The sequence below is a fragment of the Tamandua tetradactyla genome, chromosome 11 (genome assembly GCF_023851605.1).
Source record: "Tamandua tetradactyla isolate mTamTet1 chromosome 11, mTamTet1.pri, whole genome shotgun sequence".
In the NCBI taxonomy this organism is placed as follows: domain Eukaryota; kingdom Metazoa; phylum Chordata; class Mammalia; order Pilosa; family Myrmecophagidae; genus Tamandua; species Tamandua tetradactyla.
In genome coordinates this window covers 68,646,811-68,673,648 of record NC_135337.1, presented here as the reverse complement: position 1 = coordinate 68,673,648, position 26,838 = coordinate 68,646,811, and the positions used below count along the sequence as shown (strand labels likewise).

General features: G+C 35.7%; 1 long non-coding RNA gene across 4 annotated transcripts in view; it reads right to left on the bottom strand.

The window, feature by feature from the left end:
• Nucleotides 1-26,838, bottom strand: part of LOC143649559 (uncharacterized) — a 115,154-nt gene that overhangs the window by 14,652 nt on the left and 73,664 nt on the right. For 3 of the 4 annotated variants that reach the window (XR_013159105.1, XR_013159107.1, XR_013159106.1), the window contains exons 3-5: nt 15,991-16,220; nt 7,218-7,347; nt 5,647-5,788 (exon numbers count right to left, since the gene is read on the bottom strand). This is a non-coding gene — a long non-coding RNA (uncharacterized LOC143649559). The remainder of the gene's footprint in view (nt 1-5,646; nt 5,789-7,217; nt 7,348-15,990; nt 16,221-26,838) is intronic. The other variant, XR_013159108.1, reaches the window with a different exon arrangement.

The window sequence follows — 26,838 nt, the reverse complement described above, 5'->3', positions numbered from 1 at the left end:
GTGTTGAATAGCAGTGGCAAAAGCAGGCATCCTTGTCTTGTTCTTGATTTAAGGGTTAGGTTTTCCATCTTTCACCACGGAGTACTCTAATAGCTACGGAATTCTCATACACTCCCTTAGCATTTTTCTGTGGGTTTTTATCATGAAAAAATGTTCTTTTATTTTCAAATCCCTTTTCTGCATCAATTGAGATAGTCATGTGATTTTTGCATCATTAAATTAACATGGCATATTACATGGATTTCTTAGTATTTTCCTCCTTGACATTCTAGGGATCTCCCACTTTATCATGGTTTATAATTATTTTAATATCTTTTTGGGTTAAATTTGGTAGCAGTTTGTTGAAGACTTTTGCATCTATATTCATGAGGGAAATTGTTCTGTAGTTTTCTTTACTTGTCCTTCTCTGGATTTGGTATCAGAATAATGCTAGCCTCATGGAGTAAGTTAGGCAATGCTCCTTCCTCTTCAGATTTTTGGAAGATTTTTAGAAGGAGTGGTATTAATTCTTCTTTGAATTTTTGGTAGAATTCACAATTGAAGTCAACTTGCCTAGAATTTTCTTTATTGGGAATTTTTTGCTTACAGATTCAATCTTTCCACTTGCTATAGGTCTGTTGAGATCTTTAATTTTCTTGAGTCAGTTTAGGTAAGCTGTATGTTTTAGGAATTTTTCAATTTTCCCTAGTTTTCTGATCTCTTAGCATGCAATTGTTCATAATATTCACTTATAATCATTTTAATTTCTGAAAAATCAGTAGTTATGAGTTATTTGTGTCCTCCTTAGCAAAGTGCTTTCAAATTGGATTGATCTTTTGAAAGTAACAACTTTAGTTTCAATGATACTTCCATAGTTTTCTGCTTTCTATTTCATTTATTTCCATTATAATCTTTATTAATTCCTTCTTTCTCCCAAGAATTTAATTTTTGTTCGTGCAGCTTTTTCTAGTTCTTCAAGATGTAAAGTTAGGTAATTTTTATGGGCTTTTTGTTCTTTTTCTGTGTATGTGTTTACAGATAGATATTTGCCTCTGAGCATTGCCTTCACTGCATTCACGGTTGTTTGTTTTCATTTCCACTACTCTCTATGAATTTTCAGATTTCCCTTGTTCTTCTTTGATCCTTTGTCTAAGTCCATTGTTTGTTTTCAATATATTTGTGAATTTTCCACTTTTCCTTCTGTTATCAATTTTTAACTTCATTCCGCTGTGGTTGGAGATGATGCTTTGTATGATTTCAGTCTTTTAAAATCCATTCACCTTTGTATTGTGGCCTAATACATGGTTTATCCTGGAGAATTATCCATTTGTATTTGAGAAAAATATGTATTCTGTGATTGTTGTGTGGAGTGTTCTATATAGATATATCCCTTAGGTCTAGCTTGTTTATGGTATTTTTCAAGTCTTCTGTTTTCTTGTTGCTCTTATTACTAGATGTTCTACACATTATTGAAAAGTGGTATATTGAAATCTCATGCTGTTATTGTGGAGCTGCTTATGTTTCCTTTCAATTTTGTGGAAGTTTACATCCTGTATATTGCAGCCCTATAATTAAATGAATATATATTAATACTTGCTATAACTTCTTCTATACTACAGAACTGCACTGGAAAATTCATTTGAAGTCCTTTCTTTCCAGATCTATGATTCTTCTGCACTATGTTCCCTAAATAGAAAAGTCTGTTTCATATTTATTTAACAAAAACTCTTTTGACATCTTAACTTTCATAACTTAATCCACTTACTCAACATTCCTTTTCAATTAACCAACAGGTGCTAAGATGCCATGTACAATTTTTCACTTAATTTTTAAACTGCCATTTAGCATATTTTATAATTTTAATAAAGCAAAAATGTCAAAAATTTAGCTGGAACTGTGTTTTCTTTAATATGCTGTGTATAATGTTCTTTGGAATAGGCTGCCTCAGTAGCGTGTTCAAAGAAAGAGTCCGTGAATAAGTATCATGAAGCATCAGGTTGAAAGCAGAGAAAATTGGGGCGGGCCGCGGTGGCTCAGCGGGCAAAGTGCTTGCCTGCCATGCCGGAGGACCTCGGTTCGATTCCTGGCCCCAGCCCATGTAAAAAACAAACAAACAAACAAAATACAATAAAACAAGAAAATGTTTAAAAGATGTTTCCCTTTCTTCCTTCCTTCCTTCCTTCTCTCTGTCTTTCCTTCCCTTCCTCCCTCTCTCTTAAATAAAAAAAAAAAAAAAAAAAAAAAAAAAAGAAAGCAGAGAAAATTAATTATGGTGAAATAAAAGGAGCCAGAGAGAGAAAAGTGAGAGAAAGAGAGGGGATATGAATGTTTGGTGGAAAGGGAATCCCACCAAATAGTTAAAAAAATATCTGTCTAACTACTCTCATGAAAAGGCAATTGGATGTGGTGTGTGTGTTTATTTGGTAAAGAAGATAAGCTTTTTTCATTAATAATTTGATGGCTTGTGTTTGTAAAAACTTAGAGGTTATGACAAAGTATGTTCTTGCTTTGAACTTCACCACACTTCTGTGAAGGCAGTTGGACAGGAATTATTTGCTCTTGAGGAAACCAAAGGGAAGAGTATTTAGTTAGCTTGTGCTAATTCATCCACATGGTAAATGGAAGCAGGTCTCCTTTCTTCCTATATTGTTTATTTCCATTGCATTAAGATTTCTTCAAGTTCCTTGACTCCACAGGGAGGAAATAAACAGGAAATAAGGCGTTGTGTATAAACTTGCCCAGAAATTCAGGAGCATACTTTTTCTATGAATTTTTTACTACGTACATTTATGTCTATTCACATATGCCTGCCATCAGTTCTGGGCATGACAACAAATGTAGAATGAACTTCAGGAGATTTCCATAAGCTGCTGTATTAAATTATGAATTTTCACAAATATAATCATATATTCACTTAAGTTGTATAAAGTTTATGTATACGATAGTTTCAAGCATTTATTTTAGCAATTCGTTAAATGATTCAAATGACACAAGTACATCATGTGTATGAGTGCGTCATGTGTTGTGCAACTGTTCACACTTATACACATGTACACATGTGCTACATGTCTGGTTCTTATCCCATTTTTGTGTTGTTATTGCAATAATATTTCCTGGTTACTATTATTTTCATTAATTTTTATCCCTTTGGTATTTGTATTCCATTTTACCATGTGGATGAATTAGAGCAAGCAAACTAAATACTCTTCCCTTTGGTTTCCTCAAGAGGAAATAGTTCCTGTCCAACCACCTTCATAGAAGTGTGGTAAAGTTCAAAGCTTTGATGTACATGAATATGTGTAATATAACAGAATGCCATAAAATTTAAATCAGATCGATGAGGAAAGCAGGAGGAGGAGTTACAGGAGTAACAAAACAAAGATCCAACCACACAGACTATATGCCTTTAAATACCTGGGTCTGTTTCTATTCCTACAGCTGCCCTCCCTGCTCAAGGATCTCTAGTGGACTCCAGAAATTTGGTTTTAAATACTGAGAGCCCATCATCAAGTAAAATTCAGAAAAGACACCTGAGTAATGGGGTCCACTGGCTCAAAACTAACCGAGCACCCTGGAGACGCGCAGTCGTGAGCACGGGCTGTGTGTGTGCACACGCATTTGTGTAAGGTGAGCGGCCATGCACGGTGGGCTCATCGCTCCATCATGGAGCTTCGCGGCCAGCTTTTCTCGGGCAGTGGACAACGTCTGGGCTATGACTCTTGCAATGCGTGTCCCCTTCCCCCGGTGGGCTTTATGCATAAGGGGGTCTACCAACGCTTCCCTCCCTGCCCCCAGTCAATCCTTGAAAAATCATCCCAGGTGTCTATACCCAAACACTCCCCTCTCCTCAAATTAATGTCAGCCCGTGTGCCCTCCCTGGAGAAAAAGAGAAAAAGATAAAGGAACAGTAGCACGTAGCACCAGTATCTGCAGTAGCAGCAAGAGCGAAACAAACAAGCATCTGGATCGGCCTTTCTGTTCTGAGCTTGCAGTCATTAATTTTTCTGTCACTCTTTCTTTATCTCAAAAAGCCGAGGGAATGTTAGGATTTAGAGCTGACTCCCATCTGTTGTTCGCTGCTTTTGCCTGTCGTGTACTGCAGCTTAAACTACAGATGTGTCAGATGCCTGGTTCTCGCGCTTCGGTCAGGGAGGGGCCCCTTGGTGTCTTCCGCTGGACTTCCGAACCTGGCGACTACTGAAGTACCCTAACAGGAAGACAGACTTCTCTAAACCCAATGTGAACGATTTTTTAAAGACTCCCCCCTCCAAAATAGTCATTTTAAATTTAAAAGCATTAATAACCTGGAATTACCTGAAATAACCATGGTAACAAGTCCTGAAGTAATATAAATTGCTTATATAACCTTAGAAATGGTACTAACAAATGGAAATTACCCATAATTTGCCTCAGCTTCTTACCATGGCAATAATATAATGTGTATTTTCCACAAAGCATGCATTTTGCCTATAGCAGCAATCAAGAAGTTATCCAAAAAATATCAAAAGCTTCACCAATCAGTTATTATTTGGTTGTTAAAGTTATTTCTTATTAATATATTTTTTTCTGGACACAATGGGACGTAAAATGAATTTTATCAAAATATAAAATTTAATATCAGGTACAAAATTGAAAGCACAGCGAATTTTAAATGAAGGAAAACCAGATGGCTCTGAAGAATATTGCTACAGAGAAATTTGATAATCAAAACTTGGAAGGATTACCTATGTAAACTCTAATGATCTAGTTTTTCAAGGTTCATCTTTTTTTTAAGAAGGTTCACTATTGCCATTTTTTCCACACTGTTTATAAATCCACAATGAAGCCTGATTTATGTTACATAACCCAATTATTTAAAGTTGATCCATCAGGCCATTGACCTACTAATGTGGACCTTTGGGGTATAATGATCTGACAGCAAGTTGTGGCCTCTTACGCAGATCTTCCCCACCCAGGCTAGGTGAACCTCAAATAAGTTGCCCAATTTCTCTAACTCCAGAGTCCTGACTAATCTGTTGGGAATATGAAATAAAACTAAATACATTTGATGCTTAAGGCTCAAAAGATACAATCAGAAAAGCCAACTTATACATTCCAAGTTTACATCATGGGATTCACAGGTATCTTAATAATTACTGGATGATGTGGATTCTCTGATTATCTGTTATTCGATTAAGTTAGCATAAAAAAGAATAAAAATCTTTAATTTCACTGATATTGAAAGCCGTTCATCTAATGTTTAAGGATAGTATTTTTAAACAGCGTTTTGATGTATATAAATATATATCATACAGTTCACCCACAGGAAATGTGCGAATAAATGGTTTTTAGTACATATATATACAGAGTTGTGCAACCATGAAAAGCCACATTGTAATTTTAAAACATTTTTGATATCCCCAAAAGAAAAACCTTACCCATTACTCCTCATTTCCCCCCTCCACCCCAGTCCTAGGCAACAACTAATCTATCTACTTTCTGAATTTATGTATTGCTTATTCATCCCTATTCTAGTGGTGGAGCAAACGTGGTAAAATATTTGCAACTGGGGAATTTGAATTAAGGGGCATATGGAAGCTCATTGAACCATTCTTGCAACTTTTCTGTACTTTTGAAATTATTTTTAAGTAAAATTATCTCAAAAAAATAAAAAGTACTTTTTCTTACCCTCTTGCTGGCATTTTTTTCTTCCTATACCTCTTGTGTATCAATTACATATTTCTCATCTCCTTTTATACAAGAGGGGTTGCATCTTCTCTCTTTGAGCCTTCACAGATTTCTTGCAGCATGTGGAGAATGGGCTGGACAACTGAATAAGGGGGGAAGGAGGGAGGCCTGGCTATAGCCAGCTCCAGCAGCTGGTAAGTGAGGCTGTCTTAAACCCATCCACAGCCGAACTCCCAGGTGATGCACCACAGAAGGGAACCCAGAAAGACCCGCAGAAAAATTACTGTTGTATTGACCCACTGAGATTTGGGGTGGTTTGTTATACACAGTAATAGGTATTTGTCACATTATGTTGTCTGCTTGTATATGGATACATTATATATGTAAATGTTGATTTGTTGGCAAGTTTTCTCCTAGTTGCTTTCTGGAGACCCCTGTTGATTGTCTTTTTAAAGCCTTCTTGACATTTCTCAAATGAACAAAGACTGCCTTAGACTTGTATTTGTGAAAAATCTTCAGAAAAAAACAATCCCATTTTGAAACCTGATATATCAAAACTGTTCCTAAATTCTTTACGAGGGTAGTAGTTCGCAGGGCCGATTGGACGCATATTTTAAGCTCATCGTTTCTCATGTTTTAGCTGCACGTCAGGGGTAAATGTTCTCAGGGACAAATTACTGAATATTTATCCATGAAATCTATTCATTCTCACTACCAAAATAGTCCCTGACATATCATAAATATACAATTAATGCTTGTCAAATGAATCAACGAATGGATCCATAGTACTACCCAAATTTTTGGATGGGAAAATATCCAATTAAAGGGCAGAGCACTCAAAATCTGAAAGTAGTCTCGCTTAGGCTTTCAGATTTTGAGAGCTAGTTCCCATTGGCTGTTTTTCTCATGTTTATATTATAATCCATTTTTACATAATAATTTAAATATATGTAATTTATATGATTATATATATTTGGCCAAGCTAAAGATGACTTTTTCAAATTCAGGCTATTCTCCAGTGCCTTTACTATATCTTGGGTTCATTTCTTGATCAAAATATACTATGCTTAATTTGAATATTAAACTATAACATGTGTAATTATGCAATATTGTGACAAACTTTCAAATGCAGGAACAAGATAATATTTACTATTAAACTTTTGCTTCAACATAGTTGAAGACTTTATGTAAAGCAAACAATAAAAAAAAAAAACTACAAATGAAACAAAAGCCTGGAGCTGGCATTGTTCTCTGTTTCTGTATTATTTTTGAAAATAGTAGGTAAAGAACAATTATTTTAAAAATTGGGGGCAGGGGAACTGGTTTTCATGCGACTATTCTTTACCATCATTGCAGAATCTGTATGCATCACTCCTCTGCCTTTTGAACAGCTTCAGCCAATCCATTCTGCATAATAAGACGGAATTGCACGGAGCCTCATTTTATGAACCAATAATCTGAATCTGGCATTTTCCTTTTTTTGCTTATCAGGCCACGTCTTTCACAGATTTTTTTTTTTTTTTTGGTTGATTTAGGAGAAGAAAAAACGAGCAGAAAATAAATCCTTTTACCTGCCTTTTCCTAGCGGATTCCCTGCTGTTCCTCAGCAGTGGCGTGGGCTTGCCAGCTGCCACACCGAGGCTTAAGACCCCCAAGGAATCAGGAAGCCCTTCAGGACTCTGGTATTTTTCAGGAAAAGTTCTGTGGGGAGATAGAGGCAAAGAGAAGCTTTATACTGCATGTATTTAATACTTTTCCCTACCTCCTCTGCCATAAAATAGAGCAAGAAACAGCTCATACTAGAAGCAGAGAAGAGAGACATTTTAAATATTAAATGTCAGATTAGTATTCATCAAAATACCAGGAATTTTCCTTCCCTAGGTATAATGCAGAAGTAGTTATTATTTAGCTAAAAAGGCAACATGGTTAAGAAATGGTATTGTGCCATAATTTTTTTCTCATCCTCATATTTACCTTGACGCCAAGGAAATAGGGCACCCTTATTAAATATTTAATTGAAATCATAAAGATAATTCAGTAACATTTCAAAACCATAGGCATTTAAGTGAGCATGTTGAGTAACTACGATGACCTCTTAAGTGGCTAATCAACCACAATTATGTCCAGGCATTAACTGATGACTTTTAAATAATTTCCAAATTTCCCCAGACCCAAGTATGATAGCCTCCAATTTTTTAAATGTTTTTGAGATTTAAGAACATTTATTAGCTAATCTTTGCATCTTGAATCCACATTATTTGCAAGTTGTTAAGTTTATTATGGTAATTCAATGAGTGATTACATCAAAAACTGTGTTTAGTTCTATACATAAGAAATATAAAGGAACAGTAATAGGATCTCAAACTTAACCTGAATGGAAAAACAAAACAGAAATATTTTATCCTCAAACCTTTAGCATTCATCACCTAAAATGGACCTACCACTCACTCATTTACTCTGGCTAATAGCACAAGAGCTCTCCTTACACATCTAATTCTCTCTCACATTGATCTTCAAAATGTCTGTCACATTTGATCCACTGTAAAAGCCTAACAGCTTCTCCTTAAAATATATTCAGAATCTGTCTCTACTGCCAGTTTCTATCATTCTTGGCCAGGATAATTACAATCTCCTAATTTGACTTACTGATTATATTCTTGCCCCTTTAAACTATTTTCTCATAACAGACAGAATGATCTTTAATAAACATCAGGGAATTCCACTTCTAGGACTATGGAATAGACATACTTTCCCATATTCCTCCCACTAAGTGAACCGAAATCCTGGATATTATACTAAAATTAATGGTGATAGACTCTGAAGGGTGGAGAGAAGAAGGCGGACTGACTAGGGAACTCTATATACCAGGATTGACATAGTGGTGGGCTCCGTGGGTTTAATTTTCCTTATAGATTCCAGACGTGGTGCTAAAGATGCTAACAACCAGGAAACCCAAAGAGGAACATGCAAAAAGTGCCTTCCCAAAGCCTTCTCCTTTTAGCAAAAGAAATGGATATGGCATCCCAGTAAGACAGAAGCTTTTAGACAATAACCGCCCTATACTAACCAAGTACCACCGAAAAAACAGTGGTCCCTAACCATGGCAAAAAAGTCTGGGTGAGGAGCCTGGAGTTCCACACTGTGAGCTGCCCCAACCTGAAGGCGATGGTGTCAGAGAAGGTTGAGTCCTCACAAGTCAGTAACAAGAAGCTCCCCCATTACCCACTCCACATGGTGGAGACCACATGGAAGCCTGGATAACAATATGCGATTGGCAGTAAGAAGGCATCTTTTCCCTTCTGGTGAGGTGGTACGAACAGAGGCCCAATGGCAAGTCATCACTTCCTAGCAATATAAGGTGCTCCAATCTCTGCTGAGCAGCAGATAGGAACCCCTCCCTTTTAGTATGCCAACAGAAGCCAAGAGCAGATCTAGCTTCCACACCTCTCTAGCAATAACAAGATGATGCGCTTTCCCTTCCCATGCCACAGGGCATCAGAGGAAGCCAGCTAAACATAAAGTTTAAATGAAATCTTGAATCTCATAAAATAATACCCCAAATGTCTTGGTTTCAATAGAAAATTCACTCATCACATTAAGAGCCAGGAAATTTTCAAACTGAATGAAAAATAAAAGAACAAGCAATATATGTTCATGTTCAGATGACTGAGACATTAGAATTATCTGATTTTAGAAGTGATCATAAAAATGCTTTAATGAGCAAATGCTCTTTTGAAATGAAATGCTAAAAAGACTCAACAAAGATGCAGAAGATATAAAAAGCCAAATGAAAACTTGGAGCAAAAAAGAAAATAAATTAGCTGAAATAAAGTACTCAATGGAAGGTCTCAATGGAGAGAACGGATAGGAGAAAGGAAAGAATCAGTGGTCTCAAGGTAGAATATTAGAAATTATCCATTCTGAGCAACAGAGAGAAAATAGATTATTTTAAAAGGAATAATAATAACATTCCTCAGAGATGTAGCATTCTTGTCACCTAAGACCAGAAGGAGAGGAAAAGGAGTGAGGATGAAAAAAGTACTTGAAAACAATAGTGGTTGAAAACTTCTCAAGTTTGAAAGACAAAAAGTAACATTCAAGAGACTGAGTGAAACCCAAATGGGATAAATTAAAAGAAATCTGTACCGACTCATCATAATAAAACCTCTGAAAGCAAAAACAAGGAAATAATCTTGCAATCAGCAAGACAGAAATGACACTTTACCTATTGGGGAATAACAAACCAAATGATGCCAGCTTTAATCATCAGAAACTATGAAGGCCAGAGAGAAATGACACATATCGTTCAAATATGAAAGAAAAGACCTGTCAACCCTAGAAATAGTGAAAATATCCCTCTGGAATGAAGGAAAAATCTGGACATTCACAAATGAAGAATTTTTTTTACTGGAAGACTTACAGAAAACAATTGCTAGAGTAGGTTCTCTATAGATGAAGGAAATGATAAAGAATGAATCTTGGAACTCTGGGAAGGAAAAAAGGTATAAAGTAGGCAAAAAACTGGGGATATACATGAAACTTTCCTTCTTTTGTTTTCCCAATTACATGTTATAGTTGACACTTTTTGGTGTGATTCTAAATGCAAGACGAGACAATATTTAAACCAGTTATAAAGAGATACAAAGAAACAATAACATCAAAATACTTTGTTAGTCAAAATTGAGTTCTAATAAACTTTGAAGTAATCCATGGGAAGACAGAAAAATAAAATGAAGAACAGACAAATAACCAACATATAATGGTAAAGTCCTAACATATCAATAATTCTACATACACCTATTAAAACACAGAGATTGCCAGAATGCATTAAAGAACATAACCCAGCTAGATACAATCTGTAAGAATTTCACTTCGAATATAATGATATAAGTGGGTTAAAAGTAAAAGCATGGAACAACATATATTATGCAAGCATTCATGAGAAGAAAGCAAGGTTGACTACATTTATAGATGATAAAGTAGACTTTAGAACAACAACAAAAAATCTCAGAGACTAAGAGGAACATTACATAATGATAATAGGGTCAATCCACTAAGAAAATATAGCAATCTTAAACATGTGTGCACCAGACAACAGAGCTACAAATTGTGTAAAGCAAAGATGGATTAAAATGAAAGGAAAAATAAACAAACATTAAATGTGGAAACTTCCAAATCCCTTTCCCAACAATTGATAGAACAACTAGACAAAAACATAGAAGAGATAGAGAAGAACTCTGAATCCTATCAACCATCAGAATCTAATTTATATTTCTAGATCACGCCACTGAACAAGAGTGGAATATATTGTTTTTAATTGACCACAAAATATATGCCAAGCTAGAGCATATCTTGGGCCATAAAAAGACTAAACAGATTTAATACAACTGAAATCATATAGAGTGTATTCACTAACCACAGTGGAATCAAAGTAAAAATCAGTAACAGAAAGGTAATAGAAAAATCTCTAAACAATTGGAAATTAAACAATACATTTCTAAATAATTAATAGGTCAAAGGGAATGCCTCAAAGGAGGCATTCAACTGAATAGAAATTAATATAACAAAATATCAAAATGTGTGAGACACAGGCAAATTAGTCCTGAAAGGGATATCATTGAATCCATAAATTAGAAAAAGGAATGCCGAAAATTAATAATCTAGGGCACCACAGCAAGAAACTAAAGCAAAAAAAGCAAATCAACCCAAAAAAGTAGGAGAAAGGGAATAGTAACAATAAGAGCAGAAACCCATCACATTTAAAACAGAAACAATAGAAAAGATCAAAGAAACAAATATCTGGTTCATTGGAAAGATTATTAGATCACATTAATGCAAAATATTAAAAATGAGGGTAAGTATATGGAAATTCAGTATTTTGTGCATGATATTTCCATAAATCTAAAACTTCTCTAAAAATTAACATACCTTTAGCAAAACTGAGAGAACAAAAAAAGAAAAATGTATCAGTACATCCCTTACAGATATCAAAAGAATAAGAAAGAAAAACTCTAAACAACTCTACGTACATGCACATGACAAATTTGACAAAGTTGATCAATTCCTCAAAACACACAAACTCTTAATGAATACAATATAAAAAAGATAATTTGAATGCCTTATATTATCTATGAAGGATATTGAATGCATAATTTAAAAACTCCATACCCAAACGTGTTCAAGCCCAGAATTCTACTGAGGAATTCTACCAAATATTTAAAAAGGAATTAATGCCAATTTTATGCAACCTCTTCCAAAAAAATAGAAAATTATGAAACATTTTACAATCCATTTTATGAAGGTAGTAGTACCTAGGTACCCAAAACAGATAAAGATAGTCCTAAAAATGAAAACTACAGTCCTAAAAATGAAAACTGTATGTCTCACGAATCTTGACATAAACCCTTTACAAAATATTAGCAAGTAAAATTCTGAAATATATAAAAAAGTTATACAAAATGAATAAATTGGTTTTATTCCAGTGATGCAAGATTAGTTTAATATTCAAAACTCTAGCAGTGTAATCTACCATATTGACAGGCTAAACAAGAAAAATCACATGATCATGCTAATTGATGACGAAAAATAATTTGGAAAATTCAACAGCCCTTCATGAAAAGAATATAAAAAAATATGAATAGTGGGGAACAAATTCAACCTGATAAACAGTATCTGCCATAAAACAAAAACAAAATCAAAACTGCAATTAGCATTATACTTAATTATGAAACATTGAATGCCTTTCTCCTCAGATCTGAAGCACAGGCAAGAATGTCTATTCTGACCACTCAGTCAACATAGTACTAGAAGTTCTAGCCAGCAGAATCAGGTAAGAAAAGGATTTGAAAAACATGAAGACCAGAAAAGGAAGATATAAAACTGTCCCTACTTGCATGCTGCATGATTTTCTATATAGAGAAATGCCAACAAATCTCCAAAACATTATTGGAACTAATGTAGAATTAAGCCAGGTTATATGATACAAGAAAAATAAACAAAAAAACCACTTGGATTTCTATATAATAACAAATGAACTCAGCACCGAAAATAAAAATTCAATTGCAATTACGATTGTTCAAAAACTAAATACTTAGGTATAAATCTAATAAAGCATGTCTAGTACTTTATGTTGAAATCTACATGATGGTGAATATTGAAATAAATGGACAGCCATACCCCATTCATGAATTCGAATACTCAATATAATAAAGATATTTATTTTCCTGAAATTGATATAGAAGTTTAACACAATTTCTATCAAAATACTTGCAAGATCTATTTAAATATAGACACCGTTATTCTAAAATTTAAATGCAAATCAAAGAAACTATAATATCTGTGCGACACAGCTCAAGTGGTGCTAAGAGAGAAATTTATATTACTGAAATGCACATATTAAAAAGAGGAAAAATCTCAACTCACTATTTTAGCTAAAAATATTTTGAAAAAATAATAATTAAAAGGAGGAACAATTCTACCCAATGTCCAGACTTCTTATATAGCAACTATAATCAAAATTGTATGGTATTGGTAAAGAGACAGATACATAGATCAATGGAACAGACTAGAGCACTCAAAGAATTCTACCCAAATATGCCCTACTGATTTTTGGCAAAGGTGCTGTCATCTCAGAAGCAATTAGATAGGAGAATGGTTAGCTTTTCAACAAATTATGTTAGAGTAATTGGATAGCCATAGTCAAAGGGAAAAAAAGAAAAGAAAAAACAATTCCAAAATAATCATGGAATTAACTGTAAGATGTAAACTTCAAAACTTTTACAAAAATACATAAAACAAAAATTTCAATGTCTAGACAGAGGTCTGAAGGCTAGATCAATAGTTCTTAGATTTGATACCAAAATCACGATCTATAAAAGGAAAAATAATGATAAATTTCACTTTACCAAATTTTGAAAATGTTGCCTGTGAAAGACACTGTTAAGAGGCTGAAAAGACAAGCTACAGACTGGGAGAAAATATTTTCATATCTATATTTGAAAATGCACTAGGACCTAGAATATATAAATATCTCTCAAAACTCATGAGAAGAAAAACAATCTAATTAGAAAATGGGCATAGGATTGAAAAGGGCATTTCACTGAAGGAGATATACAGATGGCAAATAGACATGAAAAATGTTCAACCTTGTTAGCCATCAGGGAGGAGCAAACTAAAATCATTGCACACCTATTAGAATGGCTTAAAAAAACCATAGTGACAGCACCAAATGCTGGTTTGGATGTGGAGATCTCTCACACATTGCTGGTGGGAATGTAAAATGGCACTGACCCTCTGTAAAAGAGTTTGGCAGTTTCTTAAAATACCAAACATTTGTTTACCATATGCCCCAACAATTGTACTTCTAGGCAGTTACTCCAGGGTGTAAAAAACCATGCCTGGGTGCTTCTAACAGTTTTATTCATAATAGCCAAAAAATGGAAACAACCCAGAGCTGTTCAATGGTGAATGGTTAAACTGCAGCACACCCATGCCACAGCATACTATTCAGCTATAACAAGGAATGAACTATGTACACCCAACCACACAGACGAAACGCCTGAGAATTATGCTGAAAAGGCAAATCCCCAAATTTTACAGAGTATATGATACTATTTATATAGCATGCTTCAAATGACAACATTATAGAAATGGAGAACAATTAAGTGGTTGCCAAGGTTTAAGGCAGGCAGGGAGTTGGGGAAGCAAATATTACTACAAAAGCACACCAGGAGGGATCCTTACAGCTATAGAAATATTTTGTAAAAAGTTGTCTGCCTCAACATCTATATCCTTGGTGTGATATTATATAATAATATAAAATTTGTTACCCCTGGGGGAATCTGGTAAAGGTTGTGTGGAATCTCCCTCCATTATTTCCTATGACTAAATGTGGATCTACAGTTATATTTAAATTAAAATTTGTTTAAAAAATAAACAATAAATGTATGTCATATTTGCATTTCTGAATAAGAGGGGGTAGCAGAGACCAGTTCTGTAGTTATTATCTGTCTCTGGCATTAGCAGGCAAATATATTCATTATCTATTCCTGCCTGACAAACTACCTCCAAAGGCTGCACATTGAACAGCAAATGTTTATTATTCCCCCAGCATCATGGGTTAGGAATGCAGGATTGCCTTCGCCAGGCAGCTCAGGTCTGTCGCAAGACCTCAGTGAGGTGAGTGTCTAGGGCTGCGATCACCTCATCGCTCAGCAGGGGGTCCTGCCTCCAACCCGGCTCACAGGATGTTGTCCTCGCTGGCCTGTCGCTGGAGAAATCTGGGTCTTTCCATGTTGGCTTCGCCTTGGGCAGCAGACAACGACCAGTGTCTTCTCCCAGAGAAGGCGAGAGAAAGAGTAAGGGGGGATCCCAAGAAGGAAGCCACAGCCTCTTTAACTTGGAAGTGACATCTCATCCCTTTTGCCAAATTCCCTCTGTTGGAAAAAGTCACTAGGTCCATCCCCCTCTAGAGAGGAACTGACCCAGGGGTCCATACACAGCAGAAGGCAGGAAGAGCCACCTGCTGTCTTAGAGGCTGCCAATTGAAATAAGCTCCTTGGAGATGAACAATTTGCTTTGTTTACTATTGTATTCCCAGAGTCTGAAAGTGGCTGGATACAGTAGACACTTAATAAATGTTGGTGGAATATGTAAGTAGGCAAATAAATGGTCTGATAACTTGAAAAGCTCACTGTATAATTATGTAAACTGAAACAAAACTTTTTACTTTAATGATACTATGCAATCATTATCAATAATTAATAGAAATGTACTAATTTTAATACATTGATCCAATTGGTGGTACAAATTTCTACACTAGCCTTTAATTTTCAGAAATGGCAGGTTTAAATTCAACTAAATGAATGGCTGCATTCTACTTATTTCACTTTTTAAATGGTGCCGTTAAATAGATTTTGTTTTCCTTCAGATCATTAGATGGTAGTTTGTGCTTTTATGAAGAAAGAAACAATTATAAATTCCTTTCCTAGTTCTGAAAATGGGAGATTTAAGTGTGATAATACTTCCAGCATTTTATGAACTGCTTGTATTTATATAACAATGAAAAATATAAACACACACATATTTCACTGCAGGGGAAATAAACGAAACCCATTCCAGAGAGGCATGAATTTAGTCCCGATCCGTGCAACATTTGCCTATAGTGAATTAGCCATTTGTCCTTCTAAGGTAAATCCCCAAGAGTGCCGAGGGCCCAGCTGACAAATTCGCAGAGTTGTACCTGTGTCCTCCTGTTACCTGTAGAGCAGGAGTCACCTGCAGAGACATAAAGATATCAGTGTGTTGATCCCGGATCATAATTCTGTCAGAGAAGCCCTAACTTACTTGATTCTCTTTCTCCCCCGAAGCCCACGCGCGTATATCCATCAGGAAGGCTGCAGGTTTTCAGCCACAGGACACCGAATAAAGGGCAGGATGAGTTTGAGCCATTTCCATGATCTGTCACAAGATGTGTCCACTGAGTCAGTTTTCCTGAATTCACAGGCTCATCTGGTCCTTAGCATTTGTGTTTTTTTGCATCCTTCCCAGGGCTTTCTTGCATGAAGTATTGCTGTCTAAAACAACAAGAAAAAAAAAGTCAATATGAGAATATTCAGAAATGCAAACCATGAAACAACCTTTGGGGATTAATGCCATCATAGATGTGGCCATTTTTTTTTTTATTAATTAAAGGAAAAAAAGAAATTAACCCAACATTTAGAAATCATACCATTCTACATATGCAATCAGTAATTCTTAACATCATCACATAGATGCATGATCATCGTTTCTTAGTACATTTGCATCGGTTTAGAAGAACTAGCAACACAACAGAAAAAGATATAGAATGTTAATATAGAGAAAAAAAATAAAAGTAATAATAATAGTAAAAAAAAACAAACCTATAGCTCAGATGCAGCTTCATTCAGTGTTTTAACATGATTACTTTACAATTAGGTATTACTGTGCTGTCCATTTTTGAGTTTTTGTATCTAGTCCTGTTGCACAGTCTGTATCCCTTCAGCTCCAATTACCCATTATCTTACCCTGTTTCTAACTCCTGCTGGTCTCTGTTACCAATGACATATTCCAAGTTTATTCTCGAATGTCGGTTCACATCAGTGGGACCATACAGTATTTGTCCTTTAGTTTTTGGCTAGACTCACTCAGCATAATGTTCTCTAGGTCCATCCATGTTATTACATGCTTCATAAGTTTATCCTATCTTAAAGCTGCATAATATTCCATCGTCTGTATATACCACAGTTTGTTTAGCCACTCTTCTGTTGATGGACATTTTGGCTGTTTCCATCTCTTTGCAATTGTAAATAACGCTGCTATAAACATTGGTGTGCAAATGTCTGTTTGTGTCTTTGCCCTTAAGTCCTTTGAGTAGATACCCAGCAATGGTATTGCTGGGTCGTATGGCAATTCTATATTCAGCTTTTTGAGGAACCGCCAAACTGCCTTCCACAGTGGTTGCACCATTTGACATTCCCACCAACAGTGGATAAGTGTGCCTCTTTCTCCGCATCCTCTCCAGCACTTGTCATTTTCTGTTTTGTTGATAATGGCCATTCTGGTGGGTGTGAGATGATATCTCATTGTGGTTTTGATTTGCATTTCTCTAATGGCCAGGGACATTGAGCATCTCTTCATGTACCTTTTGGCCATTTGTATTTCCTCTTCTGGTAGGTGTCTGTTCAAGTCTTTTTCCCATTTTGTAATTGGGTTGGCTGTCTTTTTGTTGTTGAGTTGAACAATCTCTTTATAAATTCTGGATACTAGACCTTTATCTGATATGTCATTTCCAAATATTGTCTCCCATTGTGTAGGCTGTCTTTCTACTTTCTTGATGAAGTTCTTTGATGCACAAAAGTGTTTAATTTTGAGGAGCTCCCATTTATTTATTTCCTTCTTCAGTGCTCTTGCTTTAGGTTTAAGGTCCATAAAACCGCCTCCAATTGTAAGTTTCATAAGATATCTCCCTACATTTTCCTCTAACTGTTTTATGGTCTTAGACCTAATGTTTAGATCTTTGATCCATTTTGAGTTAACTTTTGTATAGGGTGTGAGAGATGGGTCTTCTTTCATTCTTTTGCATATGGATATCCAGTTCTCTAGGCACCATTTATTGAAAAGCCTGTTCTGTCCCAGGTGAGTTGGCTTGACTGCCTTATCAAAGATCAAAAGTCCATAGATGAGAGGGTCTATATCTGAGCACTCTATTCGATTCCATTGGTCGATATATCTATCTTTATGCCAATACCATGCTGTTTTGACCACTGTGGCTTCATAATATGCCTTAAAATCAGGCAGCGCGAGACCTCCAGCTTCGTTTTTTTTCCTCAAGATGTTTTTAGTAATTCAGGGCACCCTGCCCTTCCAGATAAATTTGCTTATTGGTTTTCTATTTCTGAAAAATAAGTTGTTGGGATTTTGATTGGTATTGCATTGAATCTGTAAAACAATTTAGGTAGGATTGACATCTTAACTATATTTAGTCTTCCAATCCATGAACACGGTATGCCCTTCCATCTATTTAGGTCTTCTGTGATTTCTTTTAACAGTTTTTGTAGTTTTCTTTATATAGGTTTTTTGTCTCTTTAGTTAAATTTATTCCTAGGTATTTTATTCTTTTAGTTGCAATTGTAAATGGGATTCGTTTCTTGATTTCCCCCTCAGCTTGTTCATTACTAGTGTATAGAAATGCTACAGATTTTTGAATGTTGATCTTGTAACCTGCTACTTTACTGTACTCATTTACTAGCTCTAGTAGTTTTGTTGTGGATTTTTCCAGGTTTTTGACATATAGTATCATATCGTCTGCAAACAGTGATAGTTTTACTTCTTCCTTTTCAATTTTGATGCCTTGTATTTCTTTTTCTTGTCTAATTTCTCTGGCTAGAACCTCCAACACAATGTTGAATAATAGTGGTGATAGTGGACATCCTTGTCTTGTTCCTGATCTTAGGGGGAAAGTTTTCAATTTTTCCCCATTGAGGATGATATTAGCTGTGGGTTTTTCATATATTCCCTCTATCATTTTAAGGAAGTTCCCTGGTATTCCTATCTTTTGAAGTGTTTTCAACAGGAAAGGATGTTGAATCTTGTTAAATGCCTTCTCTGCATCAATTGAGATGATCATGTGATTTTTCTGCTTTGATTTGTTGATATGGTGTATTACATTAATTGATTTTCTTATGTTGAACCATCCTTGCATACCTGGGATGAATCCTACTTGGTCATGATGTATAATTCTTTTAATGTGTTGTTGGATACGATTTGCTAGAATTTTATTGAGGATTTTTGCATCTGTATTCATTAGAGAGATTGGTCTGTAATTTTCTTTTTTTGTAATATCTTTGCCTGGTTTTGGTATGAGGGTGATGTTGGCTTCATAGAATGAATTAGGTAGTTTTCCCTCCACTTCGATTCTTTTGAAGAGTTTGAGGAGAGTTGGTACTAATTCTTTCTGGAATGTTTGATAGAATTCACATGTGAAGCTGTCTGGTCCTGGACTTTTCTTTTTAGTAAGCTTTTGAATGACTAATTCAATTTCTTTACTTGTGATTGGTTTGTTGAGGTCATCTATGTCTTCTTGAGTCAAAGTTGGTTGTTCATGTCTTTCCAGGAACCCGTCCATTTCATCTAAATTGTTGTATTTATTAGCGTAAAGTTGTTCATAGTATCCTGTTATTACCTCCTTTATTTCTGTGAGGTCAGTAGTTATGTCTCCTCTTCCATTTCTGATCTTATTTATTTGCATCCTCTCTCTTCTTCTTTTTGTCAATCTTGCTAAGGGCCCATCAATCTTATTGATTTTCTCATAGAACCAACTTCTGGTCTTATTGATTTTCTCTATTGTTTTCATGTTTTCAATTTCATTTATTTCTGCTCTGATCTTTGTTATTTCTTTCCTTTTGCTTGCTTTGGGATTAGTTTGCTGTTCTTTCTCCAGTTCTTCCAAGTGGACAGTTAATTCCTGGGTGTGGCCATTTTTATTAACTTGGTCCACCTAATATTATTGCAAACTATTAATCAAAGAAAGTCAGTACTGTATAAACACCATGCCTGGTTTAGGCAGCCTAGCTAAAGAGGCACTGGTAGCATGAATCTTTTCAGCTGTGCACTATTTGTGCTAATTTAGTATTCTTACCTTGTGGATCTTTAAAAAAAAATCACATCCCCATGAGGGGGATGGTTTCCAGTAACATTAAATCTCACTTTATCTTGAATCTTGTTCCTTGTAAGGTATTTCATATTTTATATCTTTGTTTTTGTTACATTTCAAGACGGTGCCATTGTTTAAAATACTAACCCATGTCAAAAAAAAAAAAATTAAGGAAGGTAGAGCTGTTTCATGGAAGTTGTTTGAGGATTTTAATTGTAATTACAAAGAAAGGAGACTGTGGGTTTAGTTTCTTAGTCAATTTTTTATGATTCAAGTATAAGATGGTTTTTAAAGCTTTTACCTCATAAGAAACCCTGAAATTCAAATAAATTATTTACATTAAAAAAAGCATAAAGACAGAGTAGAAGTAAAAGTATGATCTGATCTTTAATTAAAAATCACTTTCCAATTATGTCTCAATGAAAAATACAAAGCCAAAAAGCTATATTTGATAATAAATGAATTTAAATTCAAAGAATGTCAAAATATTTTTTAAAAACTTATATATTAAAAATTTGCAAATGGGCACGGCCAGCCCCCAGCCCAGAGCGCATCCAGCTCGCTGCTGGCTTGCTCGCCTTTTCCGGGCCGGCACCCGCTCCCCCGCCCCAGGCACTCACCAGGGTCCTGGGCAGCTCTGTCATTTTCACAGATAAGCAAGGCCAGGCCACCAGTTTCTAGGTGGCTCTTGGGCCTGGATCTTAGGGCACCTGCAGCCTGGCTGACTCAACTGCTGTCAATGGAAAGGTGGAGCAGTCCAGACAGCATGGTACTCCATGGAACCCTGTCCCTTAGCCAGCTTCCTCAGCCCCTTCGTGTATTTGCCTGATATTGTCTTGAGGAACTTCTCAGATGGGTGTCCGTTTCCTGCAGGAATGACATCTCCCCCATGCCCTGCCCCTGGCTTGCCTAAACATAATGCAGCAGATATCCTGTGTCAGTTGGAAAGGATGTATGGACCCTAGAAAAGTCATGTTTTTAATCCTCATCCCATTTTGTAAAAGCAGCCATTTCTTCTAATCCCTATTTGGTACTGTATGTTTGAAACCTTAATTAGATCGTCTTTCTGGAGATGTGACTCAATCAAGAGTGGTTGTTAAGCTGAATTAGGTGGAGATGTGTCTCCACCCATTCCAGGTGGGTCTTGATTAGTTTACTGGAATCCTATAAAAGAGAAAACATTTTGAAGAAAGTTTGAGAATTTGAGAGAGCAGAGACTGCCACAGCACCATGAAGCAGAGAGTCCACCAGCCAGTGACTTTTGGAGATGAAGAAGGAAAATATCTCCTGGGGAGCTGGAGAGGAAGCTAGCACATGACACCATGTTTGCCATGTGCCCTTCCACTTGAGAGAGAAACACTGATCTTCATTGGCCTTCTTGAACCAAGGTATCTTTCCCTGGATGCCTTAGATTGGACATTTCTATAAACTTGCTTTAATTGGGACATTTTCTCAGCCGTAGAACTGTAAACTTGCAACTTATTGAACTCCCCCCTTTAAAAAGTCAAAAAAAAATTTACAAATGAAGAAAATAATTACAAGTATCATAGAGGAGGGGCAACAAACTATGGTAGCGAGAGCCCATGCAAATAGATTTAAAATACTAAAATTTGATAGAAAGATATGAGGGAAGAGAATTTCCAGGAATCCAAGTTCTTTGATTCCCCATTTTATATATTTTCTACGATGCCCTTTGACAACTGGTCAGGAAATTTCTGTACCAAGAAGATTCAAGAGTCTGAGTCTAGAACTGATTGGATTTGGCAGAAGAAACTAGAGAAAGGGTTTTTACAAATGGTTCTGGGGTAAGGAGCCAGCGTAGAAATGGTACTAGCTCCCTCTTAAAATTTATGCATTCTTTGTGAGATCACACACACCCGAATGTTTTCTCACGGCATATACGTTTTATTTTGTTTCCAAATTGTAAACCACTTCCGATATTCTTAAAACCTGTCCTTTGGAATGTTCCCTGGGAAATAGTGAGTTTAGGGTGACATGTTTGTATCAAGATGGAATTCACTTGTAGTGCCATTCACAGAATATAACCAAGGGTTTGAGCTACATTTCAAAGGTGTGAATATAAACAAAAAGATTCATTTTCTTTCTGAATAAATTTAAGTCACCTAGGAAGTACTAAATGTTACATTTATAAATTGATCATGGGACAGATGTTGCTTGGGGGCAGAAAGCATTGCTTCATAATTTATCCACAAGCCCTATAAGTATTTTGATTTATATCAGACATTCATTATTCCCAATAAATATGAACTGAGCACCCCTTGAGTGAATGGCGGTAGGCAAAAGTACTTAAACTTTCCAGATGGGTATAAAATATGATTTGACGAGTTAAGAAGTTTAAAATGCAATCAGACAGACAATTCACAAGCATGCCCAAGTTAAGACAAAAAACAAAAAACAAAATCAACGCTTTCTTTTAGGTCTCCAGGTCCTTACAATAGAGAGGAAACAAACCAACACACTGGGCTGCAGTTATCTACAAATAATGGCCAGGTGGCTTGGCAGGCAGCTGCAGACCTTCCCCTGTTCCCCTGCCAGCTCCCACTGCTCCCGCAACCCTGTGTCTGCTGTTCCTGGTGAAATGGTCACACACGACCAGCAGGTACTGCACACGTGCACAGGTTCAGGTGTCCTTGCAGAGTTAAAGGAAATGTGTAACACATTGTCTGCCTCAGGGAGTTCACAGTCTTATTGGAAGAACAGCAAAATTAAAATTATTTGATGATTTTTATTTTAGCTTCCAACCTGTTCTTAGAAAGTAGGACATTGTTTGATATGGGATTATATAATGTGTACCTGGAGAGGTATGATTATAATTTTCGTATTTAATGACATTTATTAATCCTAAGGTTATGAAAATAAATATTTTAAACTTTAAAAGTTGCCAATCATCTGCACATTACATAATGCTTATATAATTAATAATTTAAAGCGTATATACTTAAAACATGTAAACATTGATAGCAAACTATTATTTCAGCATATCTCATTAATATGTATGTCTAATCATTGTTATTTAAATTATTGAAACTGCAGAAACCAGTTAAAATATATGTAAAATATTAAAACGATTTTATAACCAATCATTAAACTTACCTTAAAACAAGTAAAAAGGAATATTAATGCCATGAATTCAAGTTTTACTCAGTATCTTGTTGGATAATCTCTGTGCTGTACTAGCATTTCATTATACTAAACTATGCCCCAAAGAAATGAAAATATCATTTCACACCCCCAACCCATGATTGCAAGATCTGGGTTGTTGGCCAAATATTTTTGGTAGCTGGATTAGCTAAGGTTCTCTAGAGAAACAGAATCATCAGGAGATATCTGTAAATATAAAACGTATAAAAGTGTCTCATGTAACCGTGGGGACGTAGAGTTCAAGGTCTGTAGGGCAGGCGGTGAGCTGGCAGCTGTGAGGATGGTCCTCAACAAACTCTCAGGAGAGGCTGGCTGAGAAACCTTAGGGATGTAAGAGTCCAAGGTCTGTAGGGCAGGCCTCAAGCTGGCAGCTCCAATGAAGGGCCTCAATGAATTATCAGGAGAAGTGGGCTGGCTGAAACAGGAAGAGTGATTGTCTCTATTGGGTCCTCCTTAAAAGCCCTGCAGTGATTAGATTAAGCATCACAAATTGAGGAAGACATGCCCCTTAGTAAATTCAATCAGCCGTGGATGCAGCCAACAGGGCCGTGATTAAAGTCTATGAAAAATCTTCACAGCAACAGAAAAGCCAGCGCTTGCCCAACCAGATACCCGGACACCACCACCTATGAACCTGAACATGACAAAAAGCAATAATGCAAACTGTGTATGCAACCAAAGCACAGATATTAACAACAAAGTTGGTTCATTACGTCATAGAATCTCTTATAGTTTGTGCTTGTTTTTCCTAGAACTTGATTTTATGAGAGTTGGTGTCTCTAAAGTCAAGGTGTTGATTAAGTTTTACAGAAACTATCACTATGAAAATGCATTGCAATGTCCTTATAGCAGACCTAATCTGTTCACATTATTTTAAAAGTATGTTTTATCTATTATAATTTGTAGAGTCATGTCGAGTTTTCATCTTCTAGGAGATGGAGGAGTGGGTCTGCCTAGCTACCTCGACCTGCTTAGAATGTCTGATATGGTATCAGGTTGAAACACACCCTTCTATTGTCCTGAGGATGGGACAGCTTCTGCCCTCTGTCTAGGGGTCCTTGTCTAGGGGTCTGCTGCCTTGCATGCATGGGAGAAACACGTAGATGTCTGTTTCATGAGCAAATATACAATTGGGTGAAAAAGATTATGTATCATTGTTCTTTCCTATTTTAAATTCAAGAGCAAATTAAACCCACCCCATATCCCACCCAAAATATTTACTTTTTATTTCATAATATGTTTACTTTGTTATTAACTTTTTATTTTGTCTTCAGAGTAGAATTATGGATACTTGGCTTGAAATGGGCTCAGCCTGTCCCAATTTGCTATAAAATAGTTTTGAAGATGAAATTATGACTAGGTGAGTATGGGTGCTTTTCCTTGGCTCCGTCCTTTGTGTTGTTTTCCGTTTCTTTTTATTACTTTTGATACTCTTTCTGAGATTCTTGAGACGACCCTTGTTTTCCAGATAAAACAGAAAGAAGATTCAGAATGATCCTGATGTTTTTCCACCCAAGATGCAGAATCAACTATCTTCCAAAGGGTGCTGGTAGCCACGAGAGTTGGTGGAGGGCAAAAGTGCTGCTGCCATCACTGGAAAATCCTTAATAGCAACATAATTGGAGAATATGAGTATTTGGAATGTTAGCTATTTAACATAGAAGGTAAGGTACTCTTTTTATTCTTGCTCGTAATTGAGGCACAATTTACATATGTTAAAGTTACCATTTCAAAGTCACAAAATTATGTAACCATCACTATAACCTAATTCCAAAATATTTTCATAGTTTCACAACCCCCATTAACATTAACAGTGGCTCTAGATTTCCTCCTGTCCCCTGCTCTTGGAAACCACTAACCTACTCTCTGTCTCTCTGGATTTGCCTAGTCTGGATATTTAATATAAATAAAATCATTCATTTTATGGCCTTTTGTCATTAGCTTCCTTCATTTAACATAGCATATTTTCAGGGTTGAAAACATGGTTTCCATATTGTAGCTTGGAACCAGTGAAGTATAAGGGCTCCGAATTCTCCACACCCTCTTGGACACTTTCTTTCTGAGTTTGATTTGTTTGGAAAGAAGCCAGCTGCTGGGTATAAAATGGGATCCCACTGTGATTTTTATTGAGTTTTATCTATCTTTTCTTTTATTACTTATGCTTTTGGTGGTATACTAAGAAACCAGTGTTTAACACAAAGAAATGCAGATTTATTTGTTTTCTTCTAAGAGTTTAATTATTTTAGCCTTTTTATTTAGATCTATAGAGGGAAGTAGGTGCCCAACTTAATTCTTTGCTTGTGGATATATAGGTTTCCTGCTATCATATTAAAAAGATTATTCATTCTCCATTTAATCTTGACCCTTGTGAAAAATCAAACGACCACTAATGTAAGAGTTTCTATTTGGACTGTCCCATCTGTGCCGTTGACCCAATGTCTCTCCTGATGCCACAGCTACATCGTCTTGACTATGTCTTTGCAGTAGGCTTTGAAATGGTAATGTGTGGGTCTCCTGACTGTGCTCTTTTCTAAATAGTGCTTTGGTTATTCTGGCCTGTTGGATTTATAAATTTTAGGATTGGATCACTGATTTCTTCAAAAAAGAAAGCTAGATTTTTGATAGGAATTGTGTTACATTAGTAGAGCTATGGATTAATTTAGATAATACTGGTATCGTCACGATATTAAGTCTTCTAATCCATGAAAACATGTCTTTCATCTTATTTAGGTCTTTAATTTCTTTAAACAATATTTTGTCATTTTTACTGTATAAGTCTTGCACTGCTTTTGTTAAATTTATTTCTAAGTAAATTAGTCTTGTGATACTATTGTAAAATGATTATTTCCTTAATTTTATTTATAATTTTTTAATTGCTAGTACATAGAAATACAATTTATTTCTGCATATTGATCTTTATCCTGCAAACTTGTTAATCTAGTTTAGTTTTATTAGCTTTAATACATTTTAATAGCTTACTTAGAATGTTCTATATACAACACAATGTTATCTGTAAATAATGTTATTTTTGTTTAGGTCTATTGAGATTGTTTCTTCTTTAGTCAGTGTAAGTAGCTTGCACTGTTCTAGGAATTTGTCCATTTCATCTAGGTTTTCAAATTTACTGGCATACAATTGTTCATAGCATTCTCTTCTAATCTTTTTTATTGCTGTAAAGTGAGTAGTAATGTCCACTCTTTGGTTCCTGACTTTAATAATTTAAGTCTTCTCTATTTTTTCCCTTGTTCAGTGTAGCTAATGGTGTCAATTTTGTGGATTTTTTCAAAAACCAATATTGATTTTGTTGATTTTTTATTTATTAGTTTTTATTCTCAATTATATTTTTCCTGCTCTAATCCTTACTATTTCCTCCCTTCTCTTTGTTTTGGGTTTAGTTTGCTCTTCTGTCTCTAGCTTTTTAAGAAGGAAAGTTAGTTTATTAATTAGAGGTCTTTCTTCTTTTTTATTTTATTTTTTTATTATATTATAAGTTTTTTCAGGTACATATTTCCCTCTAAACACTGCTTTAGTTGCATCCTATAAGTTTTGGTGTGTTGTGTTTTTATTTTCTTTCAACTTATAATTTCACTTGTGATTTCTTGTTTGACTCAGTGATTATTTAGGGGAGTTGTCATAGTTTTCTAGAACTGCTGTAACAAAGTACCCTGAATTGAGTGGCTTAAAACAAGAGAAATTCATTTTCTCACAGTCGTGGAGACTAGAAACCTCAAACTAAACTGTTGGCAGGGCCATGTCCCCCTGAAGTGTGCAGAGAAGGATCTGTTACAAGCCTCTCTTAGGGCTTCCGGTTGTGGCCAATAATTCTTGACATTTCTTGGGTTGTGGCATAGCTCAAT